Genomic DNA, 22,821 nt, shown 5'->3' with positions numbered 1-22,821 from the left:
GTCAGGGTACGTGTTAGGGCATGGATTAGTGTTAGTGTATGGGTAAGGATTAGGGTACGGGTTAGGGAAATGGGTAGGGTTGGTGTTATGGTTAGGGTTAGGCCTACGGTTAGAGTTAGCGAACGGGTAAGGTTTACGGTACACGGGAGGGTACGGAAATGTGTTAGTGTCAAAGTACATGTGAGGGCATGGGTTAGTTTTTTTGTACGGGTTAAGTTTAGTGTACGGGTTAGGGTATGCTGTAAGGTTGGTGTTAGCGTTATGTTTAGGGCTAGGGTTAGGGTTAGGGAACGGTAAGATTTTGGGTACAGGAGAGGATACGGAAAAGTGTTCGGGTCAAGGTACGTGTTAGGACATGGGTTAGTGATAGTGTATGGGTTGGGATTAGGGTACGGGTTAGGGTAAGTAGTAGGGTTGGTGTTAGGGTTAGGGCTAGGGCTAGGGCTAGGGTTAGGGTTAGAGAATGGGTAAGGTTTAGGGTACCGGTGAGGTTATGGAAAAGCGTTAGGGTCAGGGTACATGTCAGGGCATGGCTTAGTAGTAGTATACTGGTTAGGATTAGGGTACGGTTTGGGTAAGGTTTAGGGTTGGGCTTAGGGTTAGCTTTATGGCTAGGGTTAGGGTTAGCCAAATGTCAGGTTTAGGGTACAGGTGATGGTACAGAAAAGTGTTAGGGTTTGTGTATGTGTTAGGACACGTGTCAGTGTTAGTGTATGGCTTAGGATTAGCTTACGGGTTAGGGTAAGTTGTACAGTTGGGGTTTCGTCTAGGTTTAGGGTTAGGGTTAGCGAACGGTAAGGTTTAGGGTACAGGTGAGGTTACGGAAAAGTGTTAGGGTCAGGGTACGTGTTAGGGCAGGGGTTAGTGTGGGTTTACAGGTTAGGATTAGGGTACGGGTTAGGGTAATTGGTAGGGTTGGCGTTATGGTTAGTGTTAGGGGTAGGGTTAAGTTTAGTGAACGGGTAAGGTTTAGGTTACAGCTGAGCATACGGAAATGTTTTATTGTCAAAGTACGTGTGTGGTATTGGGTTAGTGTTAGTGTATGGGTTAAGATTAGTGTATGTGTTAGGAGTAGGTTTGTAGTTAGGTTTAGGTTTGGGGCTACGGTTATGGTTAACAAATGGTAAAGTTTAGGGTTAGTGTTAGGGTTAGGGTTAGGGGTAGGGTTAGGGTAGGTGTTAGGGCACGAGTTAGTGTTAGTGTATGGGTTATGATTAGGGTATGGGTTAGGGTAAGGTGTAGGGTTGGGGTTAGGTTTAGGTTTAGGGCTAGTGTTAGGGTTAGCGAATAGGTAACATTAGAGTACAGGTGAGTGTATGGAAATGAGTTAGGGTCAGGGTTCGTGTTAGGGCACAGGTTAGTGTTAGTTTAAGGATTAGGATTAGTGTACATGTTAGAGTTAGGTGTAGGGTTGGGCTTGGGTTTAGGGTTAGGTTTAGACCTAGGGTTAGGGTTAGTGAATGGTAAGATTTAGGGTTCAGGCGTGGGTATGGAAAAGTGTAAGGGTCAGGGTAAATGTTAGGGCACGGATTAGTGTTAGTGTACGGGTTAGAATTAGGGTACGGGTTAGGCTAATGGATAGGGTTGGCGTTATGTTTAGTGTTAGGGCTAGGGTTAGGGTTAGCGAACGAGTAAGGTTTAGGTTACAGGTGAGGGTAAGGAAATGTTTTAGTGTCAAAGTAAGTGTGAGGGAATGGGTTAGTGTTAGTGTATGCATTAAGATTAGTGTACATGTTAGGGTAAGGTGTAGGGTTGTAGTTAGATTTAGCTTTAGGGCTAGGGTTAGGGTTAGCAAACGGTAAGATTTAGGGTACAGGAGAGAGTAGGGTAAAGAGTTAGAGGCAGGGTACGTGTCAGGGCATGGATTAGTGTTTGTGTACGGGATAGGATTAGGGTACGGTTTATGGTAAGGTGTTGGGTTGGTGTTAGGGCTTGGTTTAGGGGTATGTTTCGGGTTTGTGAACGGTAAAGTTTAGGGTACAGGTGAGGGTACAGAAAAGTGTTAGGCTCAGGTTACGTTTCAGGGCACGGATTAGTATTAGTGTACTGGTTAGGATTACGGTATGGGTTAGGGTAATGGGTAGGGTTGGGTTTAGGGTTAGGTTTAGGGCTATGGTTAGGGTTAGCGAAATGTAAGGTTTAGGTTACAGGTGATGGTCCAGAAACGTGTTAGGATCAGGGTACATGTTAGGGCACGGATTAGTGTTAGGGTACTGGTTAGGATTGGGTACGCGTTAGGGTAAGGTTTAGGGATGGGGTAAGGTTTACGTTTAGGTCTAGGGTTAAGGATAGCAAACGGTATCGTTTAGGGTACAGGTGAGTGTACAGAAAAGTGTTACGGTCAGGGTACCTGTTAGGGCACGTGTAGTGTTAGTGTATGGGTTAGGATTAGGGTACGGGTTAGGGAAATGTGTAGGGTTGAGGTTAGGGTTAAGTTTAGGGCTAGGGTTAGGGTTAGCGAACAGGTAAGTTTTATGGTACATGAGTGTACGGAAACGTGTTAGTGTCAAAGTACGTGTGAGGGCATTGCATAATTTTGGTGTACGGGTTAAGATTAGTGTACGGGTTAGGGTATGGTGTAGGGTTGGTGTTAGCATTATGTTTAGGGCTAAGGTTACGGTTAGCGAACCAGTAAGGTTTAGGGTACAGGTGAGGGTACGGAAAACTTTTAGGGTCAGGGTATATGTTAGGACACCTGTTAGTGTTAGTGTACGTGTCAGGATTAGCGTACAGTTTAGGGTAAGGTGTGGGGTTGTGGTTAGGGTTAGGTTTAGGGCTAGGCTTAGGGTTGGCGAACGGGTAAGTTTTAGGGTACAGTTGAGGGCACGGAAAAGCATTTGGGTCAGGTTATGTGTTAGGAAACGTGTTAGTGTTAATGTATGGTTAGGATTAGGTTATGGGTTAGGGTAATGGTTAGGGTTGGCGTTAGGGTTAGGGATAGGCTTAGCGAACAGTTAAGGCTTATGGTACATGTGAGTGTATGGAGACGTGTTAGTGTCAAATTACGTGTGAGGGCATGGGTTAGTGTTAGTGTAGGGGTTAAAAATAGGGTACGGGTTAGAATAAGGTGTAGGGTTGGTGTTAGGGTTAGGTTTAAGTCTACAGTTAGGGTTAGCTAACGATTAGGTTTAGCGTACAGCTGAGGGTATGGAAAAGTGTTAGGGTCAGGGTACGTTTCAGGGCACTGGTTAGTGTTAGTGTACGGTTTAGGATTAGTGTATGGGTTAGGGTAAGATGTAGGGTTGGCGTTAGGGTTAGGTTTAGAGCTAGGGTTAGGGTTAGCGACCGGGTAATTTTTAGGTTACAGGGGAGGGTACGGAAATGTTTTAGGGTCAAAATACATATGCGGGAATGGGTTAGTGTTAGTTTAAGGTTTAAGATTAGTGTACGTGTTAGGGTAAGGTGTAGGGTTGGAGTTAGATTTAGCTTTAGGGCTAGGGTTAGGGTTAGCGAAATGTAAGGCTTAGGGTACAGGTGAGGGTACAGAAAAGTGTTACGGTCTGTGTACGTGTCAGGGCACGGATTAGGATTAGGGTATGGGTTAGGATTTTGTGTAGGGTTGTGGATAGTGTTAGGCTTAGACCTAGGGTAAGTTTTAGCGAACAGGTAAGGTTTACGGTGCACAGGAGGGTACGGAAACGTGTTAGTGTCAATGTACATATGAGGGCATTGCTTAATTTTGGTGTACGGGTTAAGATCAGTGTATGGGTTAGGGTATGATGTCAGGTTGGTGTTAGCGTTCTGTTTAGGGAAAGGGCTAGGTTTAGCGAACGGTAAGATTTAGGGTACTGGAGAGGATACGGAAAAGTGTTAGGGTCAGGGTACGTGTTAGGGCACGGGTTAGTGTTAGTGTACGGGTTAGGATTAGGGTATGGCTTAGGGAAAGGTGCAGGGTTGGGGTTATATTTAGGTGTAGGGGTGGGGTTAGGGTTAGCGAATAGGTAACATTTAGGGTACAGGTGAGCTTATGGAAACAAGTTAGGGTCAGGGTTCATGTTAGGGCACAGGTTAGTGTTAGTGTATGGATTAGGGTACGGGTTAGGGTTAGGTGTAGGGTTGGGGTTAGGGTTAGGTTTAGACATAGGGTTAGGGTTAGCGAATGGTAAGATTTAGGGTACAGGAGTGGGTATGGAAAAGTGTTAGGGTCAGGGTACGTGTTAGGGCATGGATTAGTGTTAGTGTATGGGTAAGGATTAGGGTACGGGTTAGGGAAATGGGTAGGGTTGGTGTTATGGTTAGGTTTAGGCCTATGGTTAGAGTTAGCAAACGGGTAAGGTTTACGGTACACGGGAGGGTACGGAAATGTGTTAGTGTCAAAGTACATGTGAGGGCATGGTTTAGTTTTTTTGTACGGGTTAAGTTTAGTGTACGGGTTAGGGTATGCTGTAAGGTTGGTGTTAGCGTTATGTTTAGGGCTAGGGTTAGGGTTAGCGAACGGTAAGATTTTGGGTACAGGAGAGGATACGGAAAAGTGTTCGGGTCAAGGTACGTGTTAGGACATGGGTTAGTGATAGTGTATGGGTTGGGATTAGGGTACGGGTTAGGGTAAGTAGTAGGGTTGGCGTTAGGGTTAGGGCTAGGGCTAGGGCTAGGGTTAGGGTTAGCGAATGGGTAAGGTTTAGGGTACCGGTGAGGTTATGGAAAAGCGTTAGGGTCAGGGTACATGTCAGGGCATGGCTTAGTAGTAGTATACTGGTTAGGATTAGGGTACGGTTTGGGTAAGGTTTAGGGTTGGGCTTAGGGTTAGCTTTATGGCTAGGGTTAGGGTTAGCCAAATGTCAGGTTTAGGGTACAGGTGATGGTACAGAAAAGTGTTAGGGTTTGTGTATGTGTTAGGACACGTGTCAGTGTTAGTGTATGGCTTAGGATTAGCTTACGGGTTAGGGTAAGGTGTACGGTTGGGGTTTTGTCTAGGTTTAGGGTTAGGGATAGCGAACGGCAAGGTTTAGGGTACAGGTGAGGTTACGGAAAAGTGTTAGGGTCAGGATACGTGTTAGGGCAGGGGTTAGTGTGGGTTTACAGGTTAGGATTAGGGTACGGGTTAGGGTAATTGGTAGGGTTGGCGTTATGGTTAGTGTTAGGGGTAGGGTTAAGTTTAGTGAACGGGTAAGGTTTAGGTTACAGCTGAGCATACGGAAATGTTTTATTGTCAAAGTACGTGTGTGGTATTGCGTTAGTGTTAGTGTATGGGTTAAGATTAGTGTATGTGTTAGGAGTAGGTTTGTAGTTAGGTTTAGGTTTGGGGCTACGGTCATGGTTAACACATGGTAAAGTTTAGGGTTAGTGTTAGGGTTAGGGTTAGGGGTTGGGTTAGGGGTAGGGTTAGGGTAGGTGTTAGGGCACGAGTTAGTGTTAGTGTATGGGTTATGTTTAGGGTATGGGTTAGGGTAAGGTGTAGGGTTGGGGTTAGGTTTAGGTTTAGGGCTAGTGTTAGGGTTAGCGAATAGGTAACATTAGAGTACAGGTGAGCGTATGGAAATGAGTTAGGGTCAGGGTTCGTGTTAGGGCACAGGTTAGTGTTAGTTTAAGGATTAGGATTAGTGTACATGTTAGAGTTAGGTGTAGGGTTGGGCTTGGGTTTAGGGTTAGGTTTAGACCTAGGGTTAGGGTTAGTGAATGGTAAGATTTAGGGTTCAGGCCTGGGTATGGAAATGTGTAAGGGTCAGGGTAAATGTTAGGGCACGGATTAGTGTTAGTGTACGGGTTAGAATTAGGGTACGGGTTAGGCTAATGGATAGGGTTGGCGTTATGTTTAGTGTTAGGGCTAGGGTTAGGGTTAGCGAACGAGTAAGCTTTAGGTTACAGGTGAGGGTAAGGAAATGTTTTAGTGTCAAAGTAAGTGTGAGGGAATGGGTTAGTGTTAGTGTATGCATTAAGATTAGTGTACATGTTAGGGTAAGGTGTAGGGTTGTAGTTAGATTTAGCTTTAGGGCTAGGGTTAGGGTTAGCAAACGGTAAGATTTAGGGTACAGGAGAGAGTAGGGTAAAGAGTTAGAGGCAGGGTACGTGTCAGGGCATGGATTAGTGTTTGTGTATGGGATAGGATTAGGGTACGCTTTATGGTAAGGTGTTGGGTTGGTGTTAGGGCTTGGTTTAGGGGTATGTTTCGGGTTTGTGAACGGTAAAGTTTAGGGTACAGGTGAGGGTACAGAAAAGTGTTAGGCTCAGGTTACGTTTCAGGGCATGGATTAGTATTAGTGTACTCGTTAGGATTACGGTATGGGTTAGGGTAATGGGTAGGGTTTTGTTTAGGGTTAGGTTTAGGGCTATGGTTAGGGTTAGCGAAATATAAGGTTTAGGTTACAGGTGATGGTCCAGAAATGTGTTAGGATCAGGGTACATATTAGGGCACGGATTAGTGTTAGGGTACTGGTTAGGATTGGGTACGCATTAGGGTAAGGTTTAGTGATGGGGTAAGGTTTACGTTTAGGTCTAGGGTTAAGGATAGCAAACGGTATGGTTTAGGGTACAGGTGAGTGTACAGAAAAGTGTTACGGTCAGGGTACCGGTTAGGGCACGTGTAGTGTTAGTGTATGGGTTAGGATTAGGGTACGGGTTAGGGAAATGTGTAGGGTTGAGGTTAGGGTTAAATTTAGGGCTAGGGTTAGGGTTAGCAAACAGGTAAGTTTTATGGTACATGAGTGTTCGGAAACGTGTTAGTGTCAAAGTACGTGTGAGGGCATTGCATAATTTTGGTGTACGGGTTAAGATTAGTGTACGGGTTAGGGTATGGTGTAGGGTTGGTGTTAGCATTATGTTTAGGGCTAAGGTTACGGTTAGCGAACCACTAAGGTTTAGGGTACAGGTGAGGGTACAGAAAACTTTTAGGGTCAGGGTATATGTTAGGACACCTGTTAGTGTTAGTGTACGTGTCAGGATTAGCGTACAGTTTAGGGTAAGGTGTGGGGTTGTGGTTAGGGTTAGGTTTAGGGCTAGGCTTAGGGTTGGCGAACGGGTAAGTTTTAGGGTACAGTTGAGGGTACGGAAAAGCGTTTCGGTCAGGTTATGTGTTAGGAAACTTGTTAGTGTTAATGTATGGTTAGGATTAGGTTATGGGTTAGGGTAATGGTTAGGGTTGGCGTTAGGGTTAGGGATAGGCTTAGCGAACAGTTAAGGCTTATGGTACATGTGAGTGTATGGAGACGTGTTAGTGTCAAATTACGTGTGAGGGCATGGGTTAGTGTTAGTGTAGGGGTTAAAAATAGGGTACGGGTTAGAATAAGGTGTAGGGTTGGTGTTAGGGTTAGGTTTAAGTCTACAGTTAGGGTTAGCTAACGATTAGGTTTAGCGTACAGCTGAGGGTATGGAAAAGTGTTAGGGTCAGGGTACGTTTCAGGGCACTGGTTAGTGTTAGTGTACGGTTTAGGATTAGTGTATGGGTTAGGGTAAGATGTAGGGTTGGCGTTAGGGTTAGGTTTAGAGCTAGGGTTAGGGTTAGCGACCGGGTAATTTTTAGGTTACAGGGGAGGGTACGGAAATGTTTTAGGGTCAAAATACATATGCGGGAATGGGTTAGTGTTAGTTTAAGGTTTAAGATTAGTGTACGTGTTAGGGAAAGGTGTAGGGTTGGAGTTAGATTTAGCTTTAGGGCTAGGGTTAGGGTTAGCGAAATGTAAGGCTTAGGGTACAGGTGAGGGTACAGAAAAGTGTTACGGTCTGTGTATGTGTCAGGACACGGATTAGTATTAGGGTACGGGTTAGGATTACAGTACGGATTAGGGTAAGGTGTAGGATTGGGGTTAGGGTTAGTGTTAGGGTTAGGGTTAGCGAATAGGTAATATTTAGGGTACAGGTAAGCATATGGAAACGAGTTAGGGTCAGGCTTGGTGTTAGGGCACAGGTTAGTGTTATTGTACGGATTAGGATTAGGGTATGGGTTAGGATTTTGTGTAGGGTTGTGGATAGTGTTAGGCTTAGACCTAGGGTAAGTGTTAGCGAACAGGTAAGGTTTACGGTACACAGGAGGGTACGGAAACGTGTTAGTGTCAAAGTACATGTGAGGGAATTGCTTAATTTTGGTGTATGGGTGAAGATCAGTGTATGGGTTAGGGTATGGTGTCAGGTTGGTGTTAGCGTTCTGTTTAGGGAAAGGGCTAGGTTTATCGAACGGTAAGATTTAGGGTACTGGAGAGGATACGGAAAAGTGTTAGGGTCAGGGTACGTGTTAGGGCATGGATTAGTGTTAGTGTACGGGTTAGGATTAGGGTATGGGTTAGGGAAAGGTGCAGGGTTGGGGTTATATTTAGGTGTAGGGTTGGGGTTAGGGTTAGCGAATAGGTAACATTTAGGGTACAGGTGAGCTTATGGAAACAAGTTAGGGTCAGGGTTCATGTTAGGGCACAGGTTAGTGTTAGTGTATGGATTAGGGTACGGGTTAGGGTTAGGTGTAGGGTTGGGGTTAGGGTTAGGTTTAGACATAGGGTTAGGGTTAGCGAATGGTAAGATTTAGGGTACAGGAGTGGGTATGGAAAAGTGTTAGGGTCAGGGTACGTGTTAGGGCATGGATTAGTGTTATTGTATGGGTAAGGATTAGGGTACGGTTTAGGGAAATGGGTAGGGTTGGTGTTATGGTTAGGGTTAGGCCTACGGTTAGAGTTAGCAAAGGGGTAAGGTTTACGGTACACGGGAGGGTACGGAAATGTGTTAGTGTCAAAGTACATGTGAGGGCATGGGTTAGTTTTTTTGTACGGGTTAAGTTTAGTGTACGGGTTAGGGTATGCTGTAAGGTTGGTGTTAGCGTTATGTTTAGGGCTAGGGTTAGGGTTAGCGAACGGTAAGATTTTGGGTACAGGATAGGATACGGAAAAGTGTTCGGGTCAAGGTACGTGTTAGGACATGGGTTAGTGATAGTGTATGGGTTGGGATTAGGGTACGGGTTAGGTTAAGTAGTAGGGTTGGCATTAGGGTTAGGGCTAGGGCTAGGGCTAGGGTTAGGGTTAGCGAATGGGTAAGGTTTAGGGTACCGGTGAGGTTATGGAAAAGCGTTAGGGTCAGGGTACATGTCAGGGCATGGCTTAGTAGTAGTATACTGGTTAGGATTAGGGTACGGTTTAGGTAAGGTTTAGGGTTGGGCTTAGGGTTAGCTTTATGGCTAGGGTTAGGGTTAGCCAAATGTCAGGTTTAGGGTACAGGTGATGGTACAGAAAAGTGTTAGGGTTTGTGTATGTGTTAGGACACGTGTCAGTGTTAGTGTATGGCTTAGGATTAGCTTACGGGTTAGGGTAAGGTGTACGGTTGGGGTTTCGTCTAGGTTTAGGGTTAGGGTTAGCGAACGGTAAGGTTTAGGGTACAGGTGAGGTTACGGAAAAGTGTTAGGGTCAGGGTACGTGTTAGGGCAGGGGTTAGTGTGGGTTTACAGGTTAGGATTAGGGTACGGGTTAGGGTAATTGGTAGGGTTGACGTTATGGTTAGTGTTAGGGGTAGGGTTAAGTTTAGTGAACGGGTAAGGTTTAGGTTACAGCTGAGCATACGGAAATATTTTATTGTCAAAGTACGTGTGTGGTATTGCGTTAGTGTTAGTGTATGGGTTAAGATTAGTGTATGTGTTAGGAGTAGGTTTGTAGTTAGGTTTAGGTTTGGGGCTACGGTTATGGTTAACAAATGGTAAAGTTTAGGGTTAGTGTTAGGGTTAGGGTTAGGGGTAGGGTTAGGGTAGGTGTTAGGGCACGAGTTAGTGTTAGTGTATGGGTTATGATTAGGGTATGGGTTAGGGTAAGGTGTAGGGTTGGGGTTAGGTTTAGTTTTAGGGCTAGTGTTAGGGTTAGCGAATAGGTAACATTAGAGTACAGGTGAGCGTATGGAAATGAGTTAGGGTCAGGGTTCGTGTTAGGGCACAGGTTAGTGTTAGTTTAAGGATTAGGATTAGTGTACATGTTAGAGTTAGGTGTAGGGTTGGGCTTGGGTTTAGGGTTAGGTTTAGACCTAGGGTTAGGGTTAGTGAATGGTAAGATTTAGGGTTCAGGCGTGGGTATGGAAAAGTGTAAGGGTCAGGGTAAATGTTAGGGCACGGATTAGTGTTAGTGTACGGGTTAGAATTAGGGTACGGGTTAGGCTAATGGATAGGGTTGGCGTTATGTTTAGTGTTAGGGCTAGGGTTAGGGTTAGCGAACGAGTAAGGTTTAGGTTACAGGTGAGGGTAAGGAAATGTTTTAGTGTCAAAGTAAGTGTGAGGGAATGGGTTAGTGTTAGTGTATGCATTAAGATTAGTGTACATGTTAGGGTAAGGTGTAGGGTTGTAGTTAGATTTAGCTTTAGGGCTAGGGTTAGGGTTAGCAAACGGTAAGATTTAGGGTACAGGAGAGAGTAGGGTAAAGAGTTAGAGGCAGGGTACGTGTCAGGGCATGGATTAGTGTTTGTGTACGGGATAGGATTAGGGTACGGTTTATGGTAAGGTGTTGGTTTGGTGTTAGGGCTTGGTTTAGGGGTATGTTTCGGGTTTGTGAATGGTAAAGTTTAGGGTACAGGTGAGGGTACAGAAAAGTGTTAGGCTCAGGTTACGTTTCAGGACACGGATTAGTATTAGTGTACTGGTTAGGATTATGGTATGGGTTAGGGTAATGGGTAGGGTTGGGTTTAGGGTTAGGTTTAGGGCTATGGTTAGGGTTAGCGAAATGTAAGGTTTAGGTTACAGGTGATGGTCCAGAAACGTGTTAGGATCAGGGTACATGTTAGGGCACGGATTAGTGTTAGGGTACTGGTTAGGATTGGGTACACGTTAGGGTAAGGTTTAGGGATGGGGTAAGGTTTACATTTAGGTGTAGGGTTAAGGATAGCAAACGGTATGGTTTAGGGTACAGGTGAGTGTACAGAAAAGTGTTACGGTCAGGGTACCTGTTAGGGCACGTGTAGTGTTAGTGTATGGGTTAGGATTAGGGTACGGGTTAGGGAAATGTGTAGGGTTGAGGTTAGGGTTAAGTTTAGGGCTAGGGTTAGGGTTAGCGAACAGGTAAGTTTTATGGTACATGAGTGTACGGAAACGTGTTAGTGTCAAAGTACGTGTGAGGGCATTGCATAATTTTGGTGTACGGGTTAAGATTAGTGTACGGGTTAGGGTATGGTGTAGGGTTGGTGTTAGCATTATGTTTAGGGCTAAGGTTACGGTTAGTGAACCAGAAAGGTTTAGGGTACAGGTGAGGGTACAGAAAACTTTTAGGGTCAGGGTATATGTTAGGACACCTCTTAGTGTTAGTGTACGTGTCAGGATTAGCGTACAGTTTAGGGTAAGGTGTGGGGTTGTGGTTAGGTTTAAGTTTAGGGCTAGGCTTAGGGTTGGCGAACGGGTAAGTTTTAGGGTACAGTTGAGGGCACGGAAAAGCATTTGGGTCAGGTTATGTGTTAGGAAACGTGTTAGTGTTAATGTATGGATAGGATTAGGTTATGGGTTAGGGTAATGGTTAGGGTTGGCGTTAGGGTTAGGGATAGGCTTAGCGAACAGTTAAGGCTTATGGTACATGTGAGTGTATGGAGACGTGTTAGTGTCAAATTACGTGTGAGGGCATGGGTTAGTGTTAGTGTAGGGGTTAAAAATAGGGTACGGGTTAGAATAAGGTGTAGGGTTGGTGTTAGGGTTAGGTTTAAGTCTACAGTTAGGGTTAGCTAATGATTAGGTTTAGCGTACAGCTGAGGGTATGGAAAAGTGTTAGGGTCAGGGTACGTTTCAGGGCACTGGTTAGTGTTAATGTACGGTTTAGGATTAGTGTATGGGTTAGGGTACGATGTAGGGTTGGCGTTAGGGTTAGGTTTAGAGCTAGGGTTACGGTTAGCGACCGGGTAATTTTTAGGTTACAGGGGAGGGTACGGAAATGTTTTAGGGTCAAAATACATATGAGGGAATGGGTTAGTGTTAGTTTAAGGTTTAAGATTAGTGTACGTGTTAGGGTAAGGTGTAGGGTTGGAGTTAGATTTAGCTTTAGGGCTAGGGTTAGGGTTAGCGAAATGTAAGGCTTAGGGTACAGGTGAGGGTACAGAAAAGTGTTACGGTCTGTGTACGTGTCAGGGCACGGATTAGTATTAGGGTATGGGATAGGATTACAGTAGAGATCAGGGTAAGGTGTAGGATTGGTGTTAGGGTTAGTGTTAGGGTTAGGGTTAGCAAATAGGTAATATTTAGGGTACAGGTAAGCATATGGAAACGAGTTAGGGTCAGGCTTGGTGTTAGGGCACAGGTTAGTGTTATTGTATGGATTAGGATTAGGGTATGGGTTAGGATTTTGTGTAGGGTTGTGGATAGTGTTAGGCTTAGACCTAGGGTACGTTTTAGCGAACAGGTAAGGTTTACGGTACACAGGAGGGTACGGAAACGTGTTAGTGTCAATGTACATGTGAGGGCATTGCTTAATTCTGGTGTATGGGTTAAGATCAGTGTATGGGTTAGGGTATGATATCAGGTTGGTGTTAGCGTTCTGTTTAGGGAAAGGGCTAGGTTTAGCGAACGGTAAGATTTAGGGTACTGGAGAGGATACGGAAAAGTGTTAGTGTCAGGGTACGTGTTAGGGCAGGGGTTAGTGTGGGTTTACAGGTTAGGATTAGGGTACGGGTTAGGGTAATTGGTAGGGTTGGCGTTATGGTTAGTGTTAGGGGTAGGGTTAAGTTTAGTGAACGGGTAAGGTTTAGGTTACAGCTGAGCATACGGAAATGTTTTATTGTCAAAGTACGTGTGTGGTATTGCGTTAGTGTTAGTGTATGGGTTAAGATTAGTGTATGTGTTAGGAGTAGGTTTGTAGTTAGGTTTAGGTTTGGGGCTACGGTTATGGTTAACAAATGGTAAAGTTTAGGGTTAGTGTTAGGGTTAGGGTTAGGGGTAGGGTTAGGGTAGGTGTTAGGCCACGAGTTAGTGTTAGTGTATGGGTTATGATTAGGGTATGGGTTAGGGTAAGGTGTAGGGTTGGGGTTAGGTTTAGGTTTAGGGCTAGTGTTAGGGTTAGCGAATAGGTAACATTAGAGTACAGGTGAGCGTATGGAAATGAGTTAGGGTCAGGGTTCGTGTTAGGGCACAGGTTAGTGTTAGTTTAAGGATTAGGATTAGTGTACATGTTAGAGTTAGGTGTAGGGTTGGGCTTGGGTTTAGGGTTAGGTTTAGACCTAGGGTTAGGGTTAGTGAATGGTAAGACTTAGGGTTCAGGCGTGGGTATGGAAAAGTGTAAGGGTCAGGGTAAATGTTAGGGCACGGATTAGTGTTAGTGTACGGGTTAGAATTAGGGTACGGGTTAGGCTAATGGATAGGGTTGGCGTTATGTTTAGTGTTAGGGCTAGGGTTAGGGTTAGCGAACGAGTAAGCTTTAGGTTACAGGTGAGGGTAAGGAAATGTTTTAGTGTCAAAGTAAGTGTGAGGGAATGGGTTAGTGTTAGTGTATGCATTAAGATTAGTGTACATGTTAGGGTAAGGTGTAGGGTTGTAGTTAGATTTAGCTTTAGGGCTAGGGTTAGGGTTAGCAAACGGTAAGATTTAGGGTACAGGAGAGAGTAGGGTAAAGAGTTAGAGGCAGGGTACGTGTCAGGGCATGGATTAGTGTTTGTGTACGGGATAGGATTAGGGTACGGTTTATGGTAAGGTGTTGGGTTGGTGTTAGGGCTTGGTTTAGGGGTATGTTTCGGTTTTGTGAACGGTAAAGTTTAGGGTACAGGTGAGGGTACAGAAAAGTGTTAGGCTCAGGTTACGTTTCAGGGCACGGATTAGTATTAGTGTACTGGTTAGGATTACGGTATGGGTTAGGGTAATGGGTAGGGTTGGGTTTAGGGTTAGGTTTAGGGCTATGGTTAGGGTTAGCGAAATGTAAGGTTTAGGTTACAGGTGATGGTCCAGAAACGTGTTAGGATCAGGGTACATGTTAGGGCACGGATTAGTGTTAGGGTACTGGTTAGGATTGGGTACGCGTTAGGGTAAGGTTTAGGGATGGGGTAAGGTTTACGTTTAGGTCTAGGGTTAAGGATAGCAAACGGTATGGTTTAGGGTACAGGTGAGTGTACAGAAAAGTGTTACGGTCAGGGTACCTGTTAGGGCACGTGTAGTGTTAGTGTATGGGTTAGGATTAGGGTACGGGTTAGGGAAATGTGTAGGGTTGAGGTTAGGGTTAAGTTTAGGGCTAGGGTTAGGGTTAGCGAACAGGTAAGTTTTATGGTACATGAGTGTACGGAAACGTGTTAGTGTCAAAGTACGTGTGAGGGCATTGCATAATTTTGGTGTACGGGTTAAGATTAGTGTACGGGTTAGGGTATGGTGTAGGGTTGGTGTTAGCATTATGTTTAGGGCTAAGGTTACGGTTAGCGAACCAGTAAGGTTTAGGGTACAGGTGAGGGTACGGAAAACTTTTAGGGTCAGGGTATATGTTAGGACACCTGTTAGTGTTAGTGTACGTGTCAGGATTAGCGTACAGTTTAGGGTAAGGTGTGGGGTTGTGGTTAGGGTTAGGTTTAGGGCTAGGCTTAGGGTTGGCGAACGGGTAAGTTTTAGGGTACAGTTGAGGGCACGGAAAAGCATTTGGGTCAGGTTATGTGTTAGGAAACGTGTTAGTGTTAATGTATGGTTAGGATTAGGTTATGGGTTAGGGTAATGGTTAGGGTTAGCGTTAGGGTTAGGGATAGGCTTAGTGAACAGTTAAGGCTTATGGTACATGTGAGTGTATGGAGACGTGTTAGTGTCAAATTACGTGTGAGGGCATGTGTTAGTGTTAGTGTAGGGGTTAAAAATAGGGTACAGGTTAGAATAAGGTGTAGGGTTGGTGTTAGGGTTAGGTTTAAGTCTACAGTTAGGGTTAGCTAACGATTAGGTTTAGCGTACAGCTGAGGGTATGGAAAAGTGTTAGGGTCAGGGTACGTTTCAGGGCACTGGTTAGTGTTAGTGTACGGTTTAGGATTAGTGTATGGGTTAGGGTAAGATGTAGGGTTGGCGTTAGGGTTAGGTTTAGAGCTAGGGTTAGGGTTAGCGACCGGGTAATTTTTAGGTTACAGGGGAGGGTATGGAAATGTTTTAGGGTCAAAATACATATGCGGGAATGGGTTAGAGTTAGTTTAAGGTTTAAGATTAGTGTACGTGTTAGGGTAAGGTGTAGGGTTGGAGTTAGATTTAGCTTTAGGGCTAGGGTTAGGGTTAGCGAAATGTAAGGCTTAGGGTACAGGTGAGGGTACAGAAAAGTGTTACGGTCTGTGTACGTGTCAGGGCACGGATTAGTATTAGGGTATGGGATAGGATTACAGTACGGATCAGGGTAAGGTGTAGGATTGGGGTTAGGGTTAGTGTTAGGGTTAGGGTTAGCGAATAGGTAATATTTAGGGTACAGGTAAGCATATGGAAACGAGTTAGGGTCAGGCTTGGTGTTAGGGCACAGGTTAGTGTTATTGTACGGATTAGGATTAGGGTATGGGTTAGGATTTTGTGTAGGCTTGTGGATAGTGTTAGGCTTAGACCTAGGGTAAGTGTTAGTGAACAGGTAAGGTTTAAGGTACACAGGAGCGTACGGAAACGTGTTAGTTTCAAAGTACATGTGAGGGAATTGCTTAATTTTGGTGTATGGGTTAAGATCAGTGTATGGGTTAGGGTACGGTGTCAGGTTGGTGTTAGCGTTCTGTTTAGGGAAAGGGCTAGGTTTAGCAAACGGTAAGATTTAGGGTACAGGAGAGAGTAGGGTAAAGAGTTACAGGCAGGGTACGTGTCAGGGCATGGATTAGTGTTTGTGTATGGGATAGGATTAGGGTACGGTTTATGGTAAGGTGTTGGGTTGGTGTTAGGGCTTGGTTTAGGGGTATGTTTCGGGTTTGTGAACGGTAAAGTTTAGGGTACAGGTGAGGGTACAGAAAAGTGTTAGGCTCAGGTTACGTTTCAGGGCATGGATTAGTATTAGTGTACTCGTTAGGATTACGGTATGGGTTAGGGTAATGGGTAGGGTTTTGTTTAGGGTTAGGTTTAGGGCTATGGTTAGGGTTAGCGAAATATAAGGTTTAGGTTACAGGTGATGGTCCAGAAATGTGTTAGGATCAGGGTACATGTTAGGGCACGGATTAGTGTTAGGGTACTGGTTAGGATTGGGTACGCGTTAGGGTAAGGTTTAGTGATGGGGTAAGGTTTACGTTTAGGTCTAGGGTTAAGGATAGCAAACGGTATGGTTTAGGGTACAGGTGAGTGTACAGAAAAGTGTTACGGTCAGGGTACCTGTTAGGGCACGTGTAGTGTTAGTGTATGGGTTAGGATTAGGGTACGGGTTAGGGAAATGTGTAGGGTTGAGGTTAGGGTTAAGTTTAGGGCTAGGGTTAGGGTTAGCGAACAGGTAAGTTTTATGGTACATGAGTGTACGGAAACGTGTTAGTGTCAAAGTACGTGTGAGGGCATTGCATAATTTTGGTGTACGGGTTAAGATTAGTGTACGGGTTAGGGTATGGTGTAGGGTTGGTGTTAGCATTATATTTAGGGCTAAGGTTACGGTTAGTGAACCAGTAAGGTTTAGGGTACAGGTGAGGGTACGGAAAACTTTTAGGGTCAGGGTATATGTTAGGACACCTCTTAGTGTTAGTGTACGTGTCAGGATTAGCGTACAGTTTAGGGTAAGGTGTGGGGTTGTGGTTAGGGTTAGGTTTAGGGCTAGGCTTAGGGTTGGCGATCGGGTAAGTATTAGGGTACAGTTGAGGGCACGGAAAAGCATTTGGGTCAGGTTATGTGTTAGGAAACGTGTTAGTGTTAATGTATGGATAGGATTAGGTTATGGGTTAGGGTAATGGTTAGGGTTGGCGTTAGGGTTAGGGATAGGCTTAGCGAACAGTTAAGGCTTATGGTACATGTGAGTGTATGGAGACGTGTTAGTGTCAAATTACGTGTGAGGGCATGGGTTAGTGTTAGTGTAGGGGTTAAAAATAGGGTACGGGTTAGAATAAGGTGTAGGGTTGGTGTTAGGGTTAGGTTTAAGTCTACAGTTAGGGTTAGCTAATGATTAGGTTTAGCGTACAGCTGAGGGTATGGAAAAGTGTTAGGGTCAGGGTACGTTTCAGGGCACTGGTTAGTGTTAATGTACGGTTTAGGATTAGTGTATGGGTTAGGGTAAGATGTAGTGTTGGCGTTAGGGTTAGGTTTAGAGCTAGGGTTAGGGTTAGCGACCGGGTAATTTTTAGGTTACAGGGGAGGGTACGGAAATGTTTTAGGGTCAAAATACATATGCGGGAATGGGTTAGTGTTAGTTTAAGGTTTAAGATTAGTGTACGTGTTAGGGTAAGGTGTAGGGTTGGAGTTAGATTTAGCTTTAGGGCTAGGGTTAGGGTTAGCGAAATGTAAGGCTTAGGGTACAGGTGAGGGTACAGAAAAGTGTTACGGTCTGTGTACGTGTCAGGGCACGGATTAGTATTAGGTTATGGGATAGGATTACAGTACAGATCAGGGTAAGGTGTAGGATTGGGGTTAGGGTTAGTGTTAGGATTAGGGTTAGCAAATAGGTAATATTTAGGGTACAGGTAAGCATATGGAAACGAGTTAGGGTCAGGCTTGGTGTTAGGGCACATGTTAGTGTTATTGTATGGATTAGGATTAGGGTATGGGTTAGGATTGTGTGTAGGGATGTGGATAGTGTTAGGCTTAGACCTAGGGTAAGTTTTAGCGAACAGGTAAGGTTTACGGTACACAGGAGGGTACGGAAACGTGTTAGTGTCAATGTACATGTGAGGGCATTGCTTAATTCTGGTGTATGGGTTAAGATCAGTGTATGGGTTAGGGTATGATATCAGGTTGGTGTTAGCGTTCTGTTTAGGGAAAGGGCTAGGTTTAGCGAACGGTAAGATTTAGGGTACTGGAGAGGATACGGAAAAGTGTTAGTGTCAGGGTACGTCTTAGGGCACGGGTTAGTGTTAGTGTACGGGTTAGGATTAGGGTATGGGTTAGGGAAAGGTGTAGGTTTGGGGTTATGTTTAGGTGTAGGTGTGGGGTTAGGGTTAACGAATAGGTAACATTTAGGGTACAGGTGAGCTTATGGAAACAAGTTAGGGTCAGGGTTCATGTTAGGGCACAGGTTAGTGTTAGTGTATGGATTAGGGTACGGGTTAGGGTTAGGTGTAGGGTTGGGGTTAGGGTTAGGTTTAGACATAGGGTTAGGGTTAGCGAATGGTAAGATTTACGGTACAGGAATGGGTATGGAAAAGTGTTAGGGTCAGGGTACGTGTTAGGGCATGGATTAGTGTTAGTGTATGGGTAAGGATTAGGGTACGGGTTAGGGAAATGGGTAGGGTGGGTGTTATGTTTAGGGTTAGGCCTACGGTTAGAGTTAGCAAACAGGTAAGGTTTATGGTACACGGGAGGGTACGGAAATGTGTTAGTGTCAAAGTACATGTGAGGGCATGGGTTAGTTTTTTTGTACAGGTTAAGTTTAGTGTACGGGTTAGGGTATGCTGTAAGGTTGGTGTTAGCGTTATGTTTAGGGCTAGGGTTAGGGTTAGCGAACGGTAAGATTTTGGGTACAGGAGAGGATACGGAAAAGTGTTCGGGTCAAGGTACGTGTTAGGACATGGGTTAGTGATAGTGTATGGGTTGGGATTAGGGTACGGGTTAGGGTAAGTAGTAGGGTTGGCGTTAGGGTTAGGGCTAGGGCTAGGGCTAGGGTTAGGGTTTGCGAATGGGTAAGGTTTAGGGTACCGGTGAGGTTATGGAAAAGCGTTAGGGTCAGGGTACATGTCAGGGCATGGCTTAGTAGTAGTATACTGGTTAGGATTAGGGTACGGTTTGGGTAAGGTTTAGGGTTGGGCTTAGGGTTAGCTTTATGGCTAGGGTTAGGGTTAGCCAAATGTCAGGTTTAGGGTACAGGTGATGGTACAGAAAAGTGTTAGGGTTTGTGTATGTGTTAGGACACGTGTCAGTGTTAGTGTATGGCTTACGATTAGCTTACGGGTTAGGGTAAGGTGTACAGTTGGGGTTTCGTCTAGGTTTAGGGTTAGGGTTAGCGAACGGTAAGGTTTAGGGTACAGGTGAGGTTACGGAAAAGTGTTAGGGTCAGGGTACGTGTTAGGGCAGGGGTTAGTGTGGGTTTACAGGTTAGGATTAGGGTACGGGTTAGGGTAATTGGTAGGGTTGGCGTTATGGTTAGTGTTAGGGGTAGGGTTAAGTTTAGTGAACGGGTAAGGTTTAGGTTACAGCTGAGCATACGGAAATGTTTTATTGTCAAAGTACGTGTGTGGTATTGCGTTAGTGTTAGTGTATGGGTTAAGATTAGTGTATGTGTTAGGAGTAGGTTTGTAGTTAGGTTTAGGTTTGGGGCTACGGTTATGGTTAACAAATGGTAAAGTTTAGGGTTAGTGTTAGGGTTAGGTTTAGGGGTAGGGTTAGGGTAGGTGTTAGGGCACGAGTTAGTGTTAGTGTATGGGTTATGATTAGGGTATGGGTTAGGGTAAGGTGTAGGGTTGGGGTTAGGTTTAGGTTTAGGGCTAGTGTTAGGGTTAGCGAATAGGTAACATTAGAGTACAGGTGAGCGTATGGAAATGAGTTAGGGTCAGGGTTCGTGTTAGGGCACAGGTTAGTGTTAGTTTAAGGATTAGGATTAGTGTACATGTTAGAGTTAGGTGTAGGGTTGGGCTTGGGTTTAGGGTTAGGTTTAGACCTAGGGTTAGGGTTAGTGAATGGTAAGATTTAGGGTTCAGGCGTGGGTATGGAAAAGTGTAAGGGTCAGGGTAAATGTTAGGGCATGGATTAGTGTTAGTGTACGGGTTAGAATTAGGGTACGGGTTAGGCTAATGGATAGGGTTGGCGTTATGTTTAGTGTTAGGGCTAGGGTTAGGGTTAGCGAACGAGTAAGCTTTAGGTTACAGGTGAGGGTAAGGAAATGTTTTAGTGTCAAAGTAAGTGTGAGGGAATGGGTTAGTGTTAGTGTATGCATTAAGATTAGTGTACATGTTAGGGTAAGGTGTAGGGTTGTAGTTAGATTTAGCTTTAGGGCTAGGGTTAGGGTTAGCCAACGGTAAGATTTAGGGTACAGGAGAGAGTAGGGTAAAGAGTTAGAGGCAGGGTACGTGTCAGGGCATGGATTAGTGTTTGTGTACGGGATAGGATTAGGGTACGGTTTATGGTAAGGTGTTGGGTTGGTGTTAGGGCTTGGTTTAGGGGTATGTTTCGGGTTTGTGAACGGTAAAGTTTAGGGTACAGGTGAGGGTACAGAAAAGTGTTAGGCTCAGGTTACGTTTCAGGGCACGGATTAGTATTAGTGTACTAGTTAGGGTTACGGTATGGGTTAGGGTAATGGGTAGGGTTGGGTTTAGGGTTAGGTTTAGGGCTATGGTTAGGGTTAGCGAAATGTAAGGTTTAGGTTACAGGTGATGGTCCAGAAACGTGTTAGGATCAGGGTACATGTTAGGGCACGGATTAGTGTTAGGGTACTGGTTAGGATTGGGTACGCGTTAGGGTAAGGTTTAGGGATGGGGTAAGGTTTACGTTTAGGTCTAGGGTTAAGGATAGCAAACGGTATGGTTTAGGGTACAGGTGAGTGTACAGAAAAGTGTTACGGTCAGGGTACCTGTTAGGGCACGTGTAGTGTTAGTGTATGGGTTAGGATTAGGGTACAGGTTAGGGAAATGTGTAGGGTTGAGGATAGGGTTAAGTTTAGGGCTAGGGTTAGGGTTAGCGAACAGGTAAGTTTTATGGTACATGAGTGTACGGAAACGTGTTAGTGTCAAAGTACGTGTGAGGGCATTGCATAATTTTGGTGTACGGGTTAAGATTAGTGTACGGGTTAGGGTATGGTGTAGGGTTGGTGTTAGCATTATGTTTAGGGCTAAGGTTACAGTTAGCGAACCAGTAAGGTTTAGGGTACAGGTGAGGGTACGGAAAACTTTTAGGGTCAGGGTATATGTTAGGACCCCTGTTAGTGTTTGTGTACGTGTCAGGATTAGCATACAGTTTAGGGTAAGGTGTGGGGTTGTGGTTAGGGTTAGGTTTAGGGCTAGGCTTAGGGTTGGCGAACGGGTAAGTTTTAGGGTACAGTTGAGGGCACGGAAAAGCGTTTGGGTCAGGTTATGTGTTAGGAAACGTGTTAGTGTTAATGTATGGTTAGGATTAGGTTATGGGTTAGGGTAATGGTTAGGGTTAGCGTTAGGGTTAGGGATAGGCTTAGTGAACAGTTAAGGCTTATGGTACATGTGAGTGTATGGAGACGTGTTAGTGTCAAATTACGTGTGAGGGCATGGGTTAGTGTTAGTGTAGGGGTTAAAAATAGGGTACGGGTTAGAATAAGGTGTAGGGTTGGTGTTAGGGTTAGGTTTAAGTCTACAGTTAGGGTTAGCTAACGATTAGGTTTAGCGTACAGCTGAGGGTATGGAAAAGTGTTAGGGTCAGGGTACGTTTCAGGGCACTGGTTAGTGTTAGTGTACGGTTTAGGATTAGTGTATGGGTTAGGGTAAGATGTAGGGTTGGCGTTAGGGTTAGGTTTAGAGCTAGGGTTAGGGTTAGCGACCGGGTAATTTTTAGGTTACAGGGGAGGGTACGGAAATGTTTTAGGGTCAAAATACATATGCGGGAATGGGTTAGTGTTAGTTTAAGGTTTAAGATTAGTGTACGTGTTAGGGTAAGGTGTAGGGTTGGAGTTAGATTTAGCTTTAGGGCTAGGGTTAGGGTTAGCGAAATGTAAGGCTTAGGGTACAGGTGAGGGTACAGAAAAGTGTTACGGTCTGTGTACGTGTCAGGGCACGGATTAGTATTAGGGTATGGGATAGGATTACAGTACGGATCAGGGTAAGGTGTAGGATTGGGGTTAGGGTTAGTGTTAGGGTTAGGGTTAGCGAATAGGTAATATTTAGGGTACAGGTAAGTATATGGAAACGAGTTAGGGTCAGGCTTGGTGTTAGGGCACAGGTTAGTGTTATTGTACGGATTAGGATTAGGGTATGGGTTAGGATTTTGTGTAGGGTTGTGGATAGTGTTAGGCTTAGACCTAGGGTAAGTGTTAGCGAACAGGTAAGGTTTACGGTACACAGGAGGGTACGGAAACGTGTTAGTGTCAAAGTACATGTGAGGGAATTGCTTAATTCTGGTGTATGGGTTAAGATCAGTGTATGGGTTAGGGTACGGTGTCAGGTTGGTGTTAGCGTTCTGTTTAGGGAAAGGGCTAGGTTTAGCGAACGGTAAGATTTAGGGTACTGGAGAGGATACGGAAAAGTGTTAGGGTCAGGGTACGTGTTAGGGCACGGGTTAGTGTTAGTGTACGGGTTAGGATTAGGGTATGGGTTAGGGAAACGTGTAGGTTTGGGGTTATGTTTAGGTGTAGGGGTGGGGTTAGGGTTAGCGAATAGGTAACATTTAGGGTACAGGTGAGCTTATGGAAACAAGTTAGGGTCAGGGTTCATGTTAGGGCACAGGTTAGTGTTAGTGTATGGATTAGGGTACGGGTTAGGGTTAGGTGTAGGGTTGGGGTTAGGGTTAGGTTTAGACATAGGGTTAGGGTTAGCGAATGGTAAGATTTAGGGTACAGGAGTGGGTATGGAAAAGTGTTAGGGTCAGGGTACGTGTTAGGGCATGGATTAGTGTTAGTGTATGGGTAAGGATTAGGGTACGGGTTAGGGAAATGGGTAGGGTTGGTGTTATGGTTAGGGTTAGGCCTACGGTTAGAGTTAGGGAACGGGTAAGGTTTACGGTACACGGGAGGGTACGGAAATGTGTTAGTGTCAAAGTACATGTGAGGGCATGGGTTCGTTTTTTTGTACAGGTTAAGTTTAGTGTACGGGTTAGGGTATGCTGTAAGGTTGGTGTTAGCGTTATGTTTAGGGCTAGGGTTAGGGTTAGCGAACGGTAAGATTTTGGGTACAGGAGAGGATACGGAAAAGTGTTCGGGTCAAGGTACGTGTTAGGACATGGGTTAGTGATAGTGTATGGGT

This window comes from Mesoplodon mirus (genome assembly GCF_964341445.2).
Source record: "Mesoplodon mirus genome assembly, chromosome: 20".
Lineage (NCBI taxonomy): Eukaryota > Metazoa > Chordata > Mammalia > Artiodactyla > Ziphiidae > Mesoplodon > Mesoplodon mirus.
Note: the sequence above shows the minus strand (reverse complement) of the source record.